At 37.1% G+C, this 14,439-nt stretch overlaps 1 protein-coding gene across 3 annotated transcripts in view; it reads left to right on the top strand.

Moving 5' to 3' along the window:
• The first annotated feature begins 596 nt into the window (after nt 1-596).
• chst15 (carbohydrate (N-acetylgalactosamine 4-sulfate 6-O) sulfotransferase 15) overlaps nt 597-14,439 on the top strand; it is a 290,859-nt gene continuing 277,016 nt past the window's right edge. For all 3 annotated transcript variants that reach the window (XM_039769563.1, XM_039769553.1, XM_039769544.1), the window contains exon 1: nt 597-882. The gene's annotated coding sequence lies outside the window, so the exon portion shown is untranslated. The remainder of the gene's footprint in view (nt 883-14,439) is intronic.

Raw genomic sequence — 14,439 nt, 5'->3', positions numbered from 1 at the left:
GGTAGGGTCCCAACCAACACAATGAAGGGAAAGAAAGACTTTTAATTGAAAACTGCTTGGATGGTAATGCAAACAAAGAAAAAACTTTGATTATGGAACTGTGTAGTATTTAGTGCTCTATACTAGTAATTTAAACGGTTATGTTTAGTTTACAATTTAAATAACTGTAAGAGATAAAATTCTGTTACGATAAAATCCAGTATAAATGTATTTTTTTTAAGTTTTTCCACACTTTTTCTGCCACGGTTGTAGTGTGTTAAAGACAATATTTAAAAACAGTGTAAAGTAATTTGCACTTCAGCAGAATTGCCTGATCTTACTTGTTTTTACTTAATCCTCGTGACAAAAGTGGACAAATTAATGTTGATAGAATCAGACAGATGTGTAGCATATAAGTAAAAAATATAATTACATTTAAGTGATCCGAGCCCTAAAAGAAATAAAAGGAGAATACTGAACTAAAACACAGCAAGGGAGTCCGATTGGCAGAGAGTGAGAGAGCGAGAAAATAAGAGAGAGAGAGAGACAGAGAGCGAGAGAGAGCGAGCGAGAGAGAGAGAGAGAGAGACTAAGGGAAGTGCAGAGATCGCCAGAAGCACATGCAGCGTGACAGCGCAGCCAGCACTTCCACTCACTGATACCCTGTAGTGGCTCCGCTATACAAACTTGGGCTCTCGCGAATCAGCATTTGACAGTTAAATAGAAAAATGACTAAGTAGCCATCAAACAGCATTGCACAATCCTGTAAGCCTGCTACTTAACTGGAATAAGGAGGATGACGGTGCCAGTGACTGACGTTGGAAAGGGACAGTAGCAACTTGAACCTGTTCGCCCTCATTTTATGTTGGAAACTAACTAGCGGTTTTGTCAGTTTCGAAAAAGGTATGGAACCCTAAATGTATCCCTTTTGAAACGTTTTATGAATTGGATATTTAGATTACGTTTCACTTATATCACAGTAGTATCTAAAGCAATAATGTCTGAGTCGGAGTCGTAAGGGAGCAAGTTTCATTTTTAGTTATTTTACGCTCATGCGTACTAAGGTGCAGACAGGATGAAGACAACAAAGTTAAGGATTCTCACAGTTTTCACTTTAGAATATTTATTTTGAGGAGCACTGTGTAATTTCATAGTTAACCTTAACGCGTTGAAAACGAACTTTGTGATAAAAGAAAAGATTTCTGCACGACGCGAAAGTCGTCATGCAGGTCTATTCTCGGACGATCATAAACTTTCAGTGCCCGATTAAGTAAAATGGTTCCTACGTAAATATTTATTTTTATGTTGTAATGGATCATTAGCAGTGCTGATAAGAAGAAAATAAGATACAAATACTTGCTAAAAAGAGTATGGTTTAAGTCAAAATTGTCTCTCCGCTTACTATAATAAAGGAGCCTACTAAATAAATACATTAGTACGAGCATACATTCCAATACATATGACTTAACAGTACCATGTCATTAGTATCTCTAAGTCACCGTAGAAGTAGCAATATTAATATTGTCTGAACCTATTATTCAACATAGGAACTCTAGGAAAATGTTTATTCATACATAGCGTTTAACGCTGGTGCACCACCCTGAGAAGCTGTAACCCTTCATGACACAAGTTTTTAAAGTGCCCCATAAGATGTACATTTGCCTATTTGTTGCATTTAGTTCGATCTTCTCGTCTTTAATTAAAGTTTGTATGCCGTATCTTAAATTAACCACGCGAAATCGGGAGTTAATGGAGAGTGGAATTCAGTTACGAGGGGCACAGAGTTTCAGCTTTAAGTTATATTTGATATTTGTTGAAAAAAAATCAACTGCCAGCTGTTCTGACGAATGTGTGCACTGTATATTTTAAATAAGGTCTCTTTAGACACGCTTGCTCGTTTAAATAGACTTTAGTAATTCAAGCGAACAATGAGATACACGTTTTATTCTCAGGAGTTTGAGTGTGAAATATTTTATATTACTCTTTTCAGTTCTCCATATAAATTCTTACAAGTATTATTCAAAAGGAAATATTTAATGGAACTCTTACATTCACTAGCAGACCTAGAAGGTTGCCTTGATCGCAGTAAAATCATTGTTAACAGTTTTAACAGGAGCATCACTTCCGCAACGGGAGTATTGACGCTAATAATACTAATACTGCTGTTTTGACAAAGCTGCATTGCTTGTGCAGTGCAGCATTCTGTGCTTCAGTTAGTTTGAATAGTAGGGGGTATCCTCATTTATGTGGTCAAAGTCAGTCTTCCAGTAAACGTCTGATGAGCCTTTGTCTGTTATAACACAAGACACTTTTGTAGATTTAGCACTACATCTGTTCTTGGAAATGAAGATGGGTTTTAAGCTTTCACTTGCATTTAATGTTAGGAAAGTTACTGCATTTTTCTTTCTCTTGCATAAAAAGGAATTGCTTCAGGGAGTTTACCTTATATCTCAATAATCTGTCCATATGATTAATATAAAATTAGAGGTAAAATTTGTTGAAAAAAATCTGTGATGGAGCTAAAAAAAATGTAGAGACAAATAGATAATGACCCACTGGGGGGAAAGCTGCGATAGTGGTGATGAAGTTGGTGTTGGGTGAGTTGTGCTAATTTTTCTGGATTTAAATAACTAAGTTTCATTGTTCAGTTGAGACTGATTGGTATTGAGCAGCTGCTCTTTTGAGTCTCCATTAAATGGATCATCCTAAGGCTTTGCTCTGTTTTAGGTGCATTTGTCTGGCTACTTCCGAGTGATTGGTACTTATAGTTAGACATTCTAACCATATTGCCAGGAAAGTGTCTTCCTTTATATATAGAGCTCAGTCCTTGCCATATACGTATTTTGTTTACTGTTTGGAATTTGAATTTCATAATAATACAATGGGCTCTATTCACGGTCAACAATTTTGTTCTTTTTGTTATTCCAAGTATGCTGATTGGTTTAAGTGTTCATACTGTCTGTTCTGCTTTGATTCAAAGTGATACTGTGTTCTGCTTTAGCATTTAAAGTGCATGATATTCCACACAAAACGTTTATTGTCAAAGAGCCCTTTTTAGACACATGATAGTCCTTTCATTTTATATAGTCCATATATTTTTTATTTATTGCTATTTTAAAAGGAGTGCATTTAATTTGATATTGCAATTTGAGTGAACTCTCTGAGCCTATGTGTGATATCCATACATTCTCCATGTAATTCTTAATAATAACAAGGCTTCAATTTGGTCCACTGCACTGACTGTTATCTTCAGCAGGCCCCTTCTGGCCACACTCCAGCATTTTAAGTGAATTTATGTATAAAACAACAAAGTACTTCTGAAGCATTTGATTACATTTGTTTACCTTTAAAGGATGCAGAGTAGCATCATGCAACACTTTTTAATTTGTATTTATTATTTGTTATGCATTGATGCTTTTATATCCACATTCAGTACTGCTTTGCAAAAGGGAATGGCAGAGGGGAATCAATATTTTGAAGAATTTTAAGCTGATGAGTTAAGGAAGCTTTTTCACAAGATTCTTATTGTCATTTAACATTTGGACTTGTCAAAGATTGGCAAAAGTGGCTTGATAAATTAAATACATAACATAACAATTTCCAAGTTATTTAAGGGTTGTGAGGACGTTAGGTTTATGCCAGAAGCATCAGGTTTGAAGGAAGAACAAGACCTGGACAGGATGTTAGTCCATCGCAGGGCCAACACATGCACACACCCAATTTGGAGTCATCAGTTAACGTAACCTGCATGTTGTTGTGATGCATGAGGAAAGCCGGCATTCCCAAAGGAAAACATATGCAGACATGGAGAACATGCATACCCATAGTAAAGCACACACAGGCACTAAGAACATGTATACCCATAGTTAAACACAGAGGCATGGAGAACATGCGTACCATGTGTAAACACATGCAGATAAGGACAGCATGCAGACAGACTCCATGTGGAAAGACCCATGTCACTTTCATCAACATGCCACAGCTAACAAATACCTGTTTGTAAAATACTGCAATAATAATAGATGACACAATAATAGTACACAATACAGTTAACAATAAGAGTAAAAAACTAGAAGAAAAAAATAAGTGATTACCTAAAGCTTTATCTTTATGCTATAAATTATTTTCCTGCAAAAATAATTTTAAATCGGCAGTCGGCAGAAGTCACATATTTTTTGTGTTCTTAATGGTCCAAGACTGTAGGGCCCTGTCAGCCAGACACAAATGGTGTAGCCTTAGCTTCAGTGTACCTGTCTGTTGGATCCTGTTGGTCCAGTGACGCTTGTAGAGGCTCTGTGAAGAAGGGAAAATTTACAGTAAGGCATTGTCATAAGATATACTGTATATGATATACAGTATATTCAGTGTTAGTGCTCTCCAGTGTCGTGGGTACTTTTTGGGATCTGCAATAAGGAGTGCCAGATAAAATATAAAGTGTGCTTTGGCAGCAGTAAAGTGGCATATTATATTCAATTTTGTTTCAAAAGATCATTTTACAAAACATGTCTCTAGTAGAATTTCCTTTCAGACACACTGCACATCTGCCCAGACACAGCACATTTGGCCTGGACACATGCTGATACACTTTTGAGCTTACATTCACAGCTCATCTACTTTGAACACATGCTCCCATGCTGTAGAGATAATGGTAGAGCAAACAAGACATCTGCAATCAAATAAATAGAGCCTATTATAGACTGAACTGGTGAAATAGATTCAACTTTTAATTTTCCTACAAGGTTAGTAGTGTCCACAATCAGTAACAGAGAGTGATATGGTTCAAAAATCAAATAAATTAAAACAGCTTTACAAAACAAATGATTACAACTAATTAGTGAAATTGACAACTTTTCTCCTGATAAAGGAAACTTCTAAAGAATTGGGGCTGGAAAAAGGGAGATATAAGTGGGTGTAAATTATGGGGAATAGAGGATAAATAAGCAAAAGACTGCCTATCATGAAGAGAGTGAAGAGAACATGGTTATGAAGTGATGCACAACAGAGGGACAATTAATGTGATGTTTGAGGATGTAGCTGTTTTGCCACACGCTCACCAACATCCACAGGGATGGCTGTTGGGAAAGATGCACAATTTATTGTAAGTTACTGTACAGGACTGTCCTATATGATGAACTGATGAAGACCATATCAGAGAGTGACTTCTTAGATGTCCGTTCTGCCAAAAACTGAAGCCATTCTCAAACCAAAATCTCTTAGTGCCGCTTGTCTGTCTTTGGAGATCAATTTGAAGAAATTCATTCCGGTTTTGCAGCATGAAAGAAGAAATTGATCTGTCTTCAGCTCACGTAGTTTTGTGTGATGTTTTGCTTCTTCATCTTCAATATCTGTCTTCAGAGGGTTGTTAAAAAGTCTGAAGTTTGACTCCATTACCTTAAACTTCTGAAACCTGGTTTTCAAAACTTTCAATAAAGATTTTTATTTTAGGCACAGATTAATCAAAGTTTCAAATGTGGCCATTTTCTTTTATCTCCTGTAGTGGCTCCCTGCAGCTCGTAAAACGAGTACAAGTCATTCTTGCTCCAAAAAAGTCAGAGTTTGTTCCTGAATGTGAAAACATGGTTATACAGTTTCTTCACATTTTGGTCTTTTCCTTGTCAGCTTAAAATCAGAGAATTTAAAAGCTTAGCTATTATCAGTCAGACTTTCAGGTAATGTAGAGTAACATTTAATTTCTAGTAAGTAGAGATGCATTTCTTTCCTAAGTGTAACAAATCTCTGGAAACACTTTGCTGCACTTAGCCAACTTGGATTTGTAGGCAGACGTAAATCTTAGCATGCACCATTCAGCACTTCAAGGAAACTTTTGTGCTTTTTGTGTGTCAAGTCATGGTTACCAACTCTAATCAAGTTGGCATTCTTCACTATCTGTATGATATTGGCCATTTTAGAACCACACTGAGTCAATTGTTGCATGATATATTTAAAAATTGTTGCCTTAATAGCATTAAATATATCTTCTCCTTCTGTGAATCTGTGAAGTGGTGGTAATTCCAGCAACATTTCTGAAGTGCTGAAATCTTGATCTACAAAAGTACAAAACAAAAGTAATCAGCTGTTTAGTAACAGTTGTATCATTTCTTTTATCCTGTGCATGAGAAAAGTAGGATGCACAATTTACCATGTCCCAGAGAATATCTATAATTTTCTTGTTGATCTTGCAGATACATTGAGCAACAGTCTGGTGCAACAGTGATATGGATTCCATGTTATTTGCCATCTTCTCGTTTCCAAAAGCCTCAGCAATCTTAACTACATTCCTTTTAATTATAGTCCCACAGCTGAATGGATATTTCATTCTTGCAATTTCTCCTGCTTCTAGAACTGAGGATTTTACTGCTGCCTTCTGAGTTGTTGCTGCTGTAAATGCACTTTTTGCTTACTCAGCTGGCTCTTTAAATTTCTCACAATGATCACCCTTGTGTCACCTGTATATCTGCAGTATTTCTTTTCCTGCGCAATTGTACAGTCTGTGCACACACCAAGCAGTCAGTGGTGCTTATCTTTATTTCTGACAAATAGTCAGATTCACACTTTTCTTGAAAATCACAATTTTCAGCATCAATCTTCCCTGTGTTTGTAATGTTCTTTGCTGTGTTGTTTTGCTGCACACATGGCTATATACTTATGAGTGCAGTGTGGAAATCTGTAAACAAGCAAAGATTCAGAATGTTATGTTCAGTAAGTGGATCCATTTTGTTGTGCATTAGCTTTCATTATTACAGAACAGAAAATAGACTTTTGGTACCAATGTTTCCCAGATGCTAAATACATACCCTCCTCCCTGATGGCACAGGCAGACTTCAGAATGAGCTGTCACTGACGCCATGTCCTCCCACAAATTTTGCTGTTCACCCCTGCCGTTACTGTACATGTAATGCTGTGACTTTTTCCAGCTCCCCTTTTTTAATAGACAAAAGTCGGTGGTTTCACTGTGCAGTGCAAGTTCAGTACCCGACCCTGCTTGACCACACTGTCAAACTCTTAGGCCGCACATAGCAGCCTGGTGCAGCCCCTCTGCCCACTAGTTGGACAGCAGTGTTCTATGCAAAGTACTTTCTTTAGTTTATCTTTGTCATGAAAATTATTAGAATGTGGGTGGTGGTTAAAAGGTCTGTAGGAGCAGAGTTGCATGAGGAGCAGAGTAGCATGGATTCACTGCTTGCTTCACTGCTTTATCTTTGGCACTCCCATGTTAATAAATGAAAGCTTTTTCATGCTGCAGAAGTAGGCTATTCTTGTGTATGGGGTCATGAATTGAAAAGTGTTTCTCACTTATGTTAAACTTTTTTAGAAACAGACATGAAGCAGTAGCACAACATGTGTTTAGATGTATATTGTACTAGCTTGTATTTCATCAGTGTGTGTGTGTGTTAGGTTAATTATGACTCTTTTGCACCTTAGAATCTTAATGTAAATTGTAATTTTTGATGTTTATTTTTTCTGCATCAGTGTAGTAGTAGTAAATTTCAGATTTCCAAACCTCAATTTAAAAATATTAAATGTTTAAAAAATTATTACAAACAGGATCTAATGATTGTTAACAAAATGAATTGTTTTAAATCAAACTATTTGACTATTAATGATACAGAAATGGGTGTAGACAGAGTCAAATTGGATGAAGGACAACCAGATTGCAAGGAAAGGGTGTGGCAGATGTGAAAGCATAGCTTTCAAATAATCTGTTCTTACACCAAGACTTGAAAGAGTGTACCAGCAGGGCACAAGATGGTCATTAGCGTAGTGTCTCCCAAGTAGAATTTCACGGCATACACAAGTTTCAAGGTGCACCATTCAAGCATTTCTAAATAATTGCAAGACCGAAGACCAGAAACTAAGTGGCTGGCCACAGAAACTGAGTGCATGGAGATGGGAGCTACATCAGACTGACTTTCCTTCCAAATTAGAACGTGGCCATCACTACTTTCAGCTCTCAGTTCAAAGAAACAGCTGAAACCCATGTACATCCCTCTGCAGTTTAATCAGAAGTGGTCTGCACAGAAGAGTTTCTACAAAAAAACAACTCATGAAGTAGAAAGTAAGTCAAGAAACTCACCTATGTGCAAAAATATAGAAAATGGGTGCTGAGCAGTGGCAGCAATTGCTTGGGACTTATGAGTGAAAACTAAAATGTTTTCTCTCCAGTAGGAGACAGTTTGTCCATAGAAGAGCTGCTCAGAATTAGCAGCCAATAGTAAATCATGGAGGAGGCTGTTTGTAGGTTTGGAGATGAATTTGTGAAAATGGAGTTACTAGTCTGATCAGAATTGATGGAATCCATGAAGCTGAGAAGAAGAAACGGATTATCATTCTCACACCATACCATCAGCATCTGATTTGTCCCAACTTCATTCTATGGCAGGAAAATGACTCCTGACTTGTGGCCAAGACCATAAAGAGCTATGTTCAGCAAAAAGAAAAAGCAAAGAGTTCTGCAACAGATGGTATGGCCCCCACAGAGCTCTAAACTCTACATCTTCAAGACTGTTGTTGAGAGGAGACAGAGGCAAAGAAAACGGCCAAAGTCTGCAGGAGAGTTTTCCTGTGGAAAGTTTTCCGAGATGCATGAAACAAACTACCAGACACTTTTCTAATAAAACTATATAACAGGTAATTGAAGCAGGTTTAATGGCTACATTTTTACTGTTTATTGATTTAATATTCAGAAACATGCCATTATTTTTAATCAATCTTTGTTTCACAGATTTTTTATGTGTGCCTAGGACTTTTGCTCAGGCATGTGTATTTTATATTTTATAACTACATATTTATTGGGAAAATGGTGCTTCTGTGCCTTGCCACTTTTTATTATCATAATGTCACATGTCTTTGTGTACTAAAGCATTTACTGACATTGCCTCATTTTATGAGGATGTTGGGATGCTTGGTGTGTTTTTTCATTGTCTCAGTAATATTTTGTTATTTTTTAACCCATTTTCTTATGTATTTAATTATACAGAGCAAGTAAGTCATTTTGCAATGACGAACATTATGGATGTTTTATTGACACATTTTGCTGGCACTTGCTTAATCACATCACCATGTGTACCTAGTTTATAAAAGCTGGACTGTATATTTAAAAACATAAAGAGAAAAAGAGGAAGATTTATTTTGTGTAATTTATTTAGGGACAGAAAGTAAATTTACCCTGAACTGCATAGGGGATACATAAAAAGTTTCAGCTTGACACTCTTTATACTCCAGATGAGGCCTCACTGGTGCCTTATATAGCTTAGAATACATTAAACAGTATAACGTCATCCTTTCAACATAATTTTTTGTGTTTGCAATCAGTAAATGTACCCAAAATTTCATCTTTTCAGGATAAAAAAAAGACTTTTTCCATACTTCCCCCAATTAAACAAAGAGTAAAAAAGTTAAACATCCCATAATTTGTGCAATTTTTAAAAAAAATATTTTTCTTGCCTTGTCATTAAAATCAGTTTTGACCCACCATTGAATTTAACACATTTTCCATAGCATTTATTGTAGTTTATTTGTTCATCCCCTCTAAAACCTACAAGTTTTTTTTTAATGTCAGAAGTATTAAGGCTTTCGGGAAAGGGCTCTAACTCTACAAAAATCAAAAAAGTTTCTGATTGTCATATTTCTATATGACTGCCACACATTTTGAACACTGTCATTTCCTTTGGGTCACTTTTAACCCACTATATACTTCAGTGGATTGCATTCTTAATTTTGGGTGGTTAGTTTGTTCATAACCCATATAAAAGTCCTACACAGCATCCTTTCAGCTTGATGTATACTTAATAAACTATGTACATTCTCCAAGCCCCTTAAAATGTACCAGAATTGTAATGTTAAAAACAGCATGAATACACTGCTCAAAAAATTAAGGGAACACTTATATCACTCATTGTATCTCACTGAATGAAATATTCAAGTGGAAAATCTTTACTGATTAATGCTGTGTAATTTGTTGAGAACAAATTGATGTAACAACGATCAATGGAAACCAAAATCACCAACCCATTAAGGACTGGATTCAACATCACACCGAAAATCAAAGTCAAAAATTGAAATCAAAGGCTGATCCAATTTGTGTTAATTTCTTGTGTTAATTTCATCATGACAACTCATAACCTGACTCAGTAGTATGTAAGACCCTCACATGCCTGTGTGCACTCCTAACAATGTCTGGGCGTGCATCTGATGAAATGACGGATGGTGTCCTGGGGATTCTCTCCCAGAACTGGATCAGGGCATCAGTGAGCACCAGGACAATCGGTGGTGCTACTTGGCAGCGTCGGATGCACTGATAAGTAATGTCCCAGAGGTTCTCAATTGGATTTAGGTTTGGGAATCGTGTGGGGCAGTCAATCGCATCAATGTCTTTGTCATCCAGAAACTGCCTACACACAATGGCTGCATTATCCTGCACCAGGAAGCTCCTAGGGCCCATTGCACCAGCATAAGGTTCTACATTGGCACTGAGGATTTCATCCTGGTGCCTAACAGCAGTCAGGGTACTGTAGCTTAGCATATGGAGGTCTGTGCAGCCCTCCAAGTTATGCCTCCCCAGACTATCACTGACCCACCACCAACCCTGTCATGCTGGATGAGGATGCTGGCTGCAAAACGTTCACCAATGCATCTCCAGACTCTTTTGCATTTGTCACACTTGCTCAGTGTGAACCTACTGTCATCTGTGAAGAGAACTGGGCACCAATGGTGGAGCTGACAATTGTGGTATTGCCAATACCAATAGAGCTGCACAGTAATTGGCTGTGAGCACAGGTCCCACTAGAGGACATTGCGACCTCATGCCACACTCATGAAGTCTGTTTGTGATAGTCAGAAGCATGCACACAAGTAGCTAGCTGGAGGTCATTTTGTAGGACTCTGGAAGTGTTCCTCCTGTTCCTCCTCTCACAAAGGAACAGATACCAGTCCTGCTGCTGGGTTGATGCCCTTGTACAGACCTGTCTAGGTCCCCTCATGTAACAGCCTGTCTCCTGGTATCTCCTCCACGCTCTTTAGACTGTGCTGGGAGACACAGCAAACCTTCTTGCGACAGCATTTGTGGGTGTGTCATCTTTGAGGAGCTGGACTACATGTGCAACCTGAATTGGTTGCTGGTACTGCCTAATACTACCAGTAGTGACAAGTATCCTAGCAAAATACAAAACTGGAGAAGAAATCAGTCAAGAAGAATAAAAAGAAACTGTCTTTGGCCACCACCGCCAAAACCATTCCCATTTTAGGATTTGTCTTGCTATTGCCTCTTCAGTGCACCTGTTGTCTCTTTCATTTGCACAAAGCAGGTGAAGTTGATTCACAATCACTTATGTTTCCTAATGTGTTAGACTGTGATTATTAAGTGTTCCCTTAATTTTTTTGAGCAGTATATTTGTCTTAATTAAGAAATGAACTCATCACATTATAAATGAAATTCATTCTGTGCTCTAAATTAATAGACATTTATATCTTATTACCTGAGTTCAGTGACTGCTACTGCACTAAGCAGTTTTTGAATATTTGCAATCTGGCATACATAAAAAAGAAAGATGAAAATGCAGACAGGAGTGAATTGTCCTCTTCTGTTATGACTCTTGTTCAGACTTCATCCTATCAGAAAGTTACACCTGTGAGAATAATACTTGTGGATTAATTTTCAGCTTGCATTTTTAATAAGATTTTTGTATTTTGACTACCAGCCAGAAGTAAGACTCATTTTCATACGCACAAGTTTTTATGTGTTTTAGGCTCCAAAATGAAAATAAAATTACATTATCAGCCAGGCCTCAGACCTACAGTGCAAAAAGTGAAAAAAGATATTAGCTTGAAACTGGCACAAGGAAAAAATACCTCATTTTCTTTCAGTAAGCAAGAAATTGATAGGAGTTTGACTGTAGCAGCACTTGCCCAGAGGAAGCAATTGCACTGCACTTCATACACTAGACAAAAATGCTGCAGGGGACAATGGATTTGTAGTTTGAGCAGATGGCCCAAGAAGCAAAGAAGGATATAGCAGTGAAGGAATAGGATGGTGACATACCAGGTATATAGTGACTGAATATGAAAATTAGCTCTGTTTTGGAGAATGGCAAAATGTGTTTTTTTAATAAATGAAGGTACACTAGAGACACTAGTAAACAAAGTCTTGTTTTTTCAATTTGTGTTACTCCTACCTCTCAATTCTTATAATGGTAAATGAGTGATGGAGATAATCTGCCTGTCAAGAATGACAATGGCAGATATACACAGGGAGGCTGAGGAATTCATGTTTTTAATATTTATAGTAACAATGTATGCTATATTTAAGCAGTAATCAAGTACACAATTAAATTTTGCTGTGTGGAATATGCAAAACCTCTGAATAACAAAACGAATCACTTGGCCTTCTATTGAATATCTTAGATCTTTTTGAAAAATACTTTTTCCTTTCAGGCTTTAGAGCAATATATATACTTAAGATTCCATTTCATACTGGCTTATTGCCTAAGTGAAAGCTAGCACAAACTGTCACTATTATGAATAGTATCACCAGTTTTTGCTGAAGGACTTCTTAAATGTGTATTTGGAAAAAGTGTGTACTTAAGCTGAATGCCATTAGTAACATTTTTGTAGCAGTGTGTTTGTTTTTTATGTATGACATATAATTTGAATGTTTTTTGAAGAACTTTTGGTTAATAAACATTCTTAAAAAGAAAGGCATGGCTTCAGAATCTCAAAACATAATTGGAAAATAAGAATTCAGTATAAAAACATTGTGGCATTTTGCCTTACTACTCTATGCCTTTCAAAGTTAGTAAAGGGTATTTAAAGTAGAACAATTTAAAAAAGCTTTGCTTTTATATAACAGAAGTATTGTTATTCCTTAACATCACAGTTTCTAACCCGCACAAAGAAGCAATGGGTGCAAAGCAAAAACCGGCCTTGAAAAGTCCATGCTAGTCCGCCGCGGAGATGATTCACAATTAGACTTTACAATTTGGAGTTAACATCTAACCCAATATCCCATGGGGATGTTGAAGGAAAACTGGAGTACATGGAGGAAAAGTCATGGGGAGAATGTGCAAACTCCATGCTGACAATGGGCATGAAATTTAAACCCAGTGCACTAGATCACTGGATCTGTGAGGTAGTGATGTTAACAACTGTGCCACCAAGGCAAACCACAGTAATACATCTATTAAAAATAGAGAGGTTTCTAATAAATTGATTTGAAGAGCAGAGTCTACTCCTTTATGTCTGATATTCACTGATTTGTATTATGCAAGGTAATTTTAATGTAATTGAACTGTTTGATTTTGAATTATGTTTGTTTCTCTTTTAGAGTAAATACCATCATATAATAGTATATTGTAACTTAATTTTATAATGAGTTTTTTGAACTCTATATTGGCTTTAAGTTTGAAATAATAAGATGGAGCATAGATAGAGAAATAATCTGTTCAATTCAATAGTATTTATTTTTATATAATGCATTTCCACTTTTGTGGCACTGTTCACATTTACAAAAAAACATAATATAAAGCCAGAAAAGGATATTGTCTATTTTTTTAGATTACTAAAGCTGTTTATAGCAATGATAGAAGCAACTGGTAGGCCCTTAACCTGAAAATTGCTCCAGGGGTGCTGTACAATAACATAGTTACAGAGATACAGTGTTAAAGTGCATCTGTAAAAAAGAAATGAATAGATAAAGGTTATTCCTACAAGAAAAATGGGAGTGATATAAAACATTTCAGTTGTTATTCAGTTGTTGAAATATTAGACTCAGATTAGCAGGCAACAGAGGAGAGGACAACAACACTCTACTATAGATTCCATGCAAAATAAATGAAGCGAGTAAGAGTCTATATATAGTTGACTAACTGACCACCCATTGCTTTCATGGTTGGTACTGGCTACAGGATGCTGTGTAGGACTTTTATATGGGTTGTGAACAAACTAACCACCCAAAATTAAGAATGTAATCCACTGATTCTCTGTGCAAGAGAGGACAGAGCCAACTATACTTCCTTAGGAGGCTGGCCTCTTTCAACATCTGCAATAAGATGCTGCAGATGTTCTATCAGACAGTTGTGGCGAGTGCCCTCTTCTACGTGGTGGCGTGCTGGGGAGGCAGCATAAAGAAGAGGGACGCCTCACGCCTGGACAAACTGGTGAGGAAGGCAGGCTCTATTGTAAGGATGGAGCTGGACAGTTTGACATCCGTGGCAGAGCGACGGGCGCTGAGCAGGCTCCTGTCAATCATGAAGAATCCACTGCATTCACTGAACAGTATCATCTCCAGACAGAGGAGCAGCTTCAGTGACAGACTGCTGTCACTGTCCTGCTCAACTGACAGACTGAGAAGATCGCTTCTCCCCCTCCACTTTGTGACTCTTCAATTCCACCCCATGGGTAAACGTTAACATTATACAAAGTTATTGTCTGTTATACCTGCATTTTTATCACTCTTTAAATTAATAT

This window comes from Polypterus senegalus, chromosome 1 (assembly GCF_016835505.1).
Source record: "Polypterus senegalus isolate Bchr_013 chromosome 1, ASM1683550v1, whole genome shotgun sequence".
Classification (NCBI taxonomy): Eukaryota; Metazoa; Chordata; class Cladistia; order Polypteriformes; family Polypteridae; genus Polypterus; species Polypterus senegalus.
Note: the sequence above shows the minus strand (reverse complement) of the source record. Positions and strands in the feature narration are given on the sequence as shown.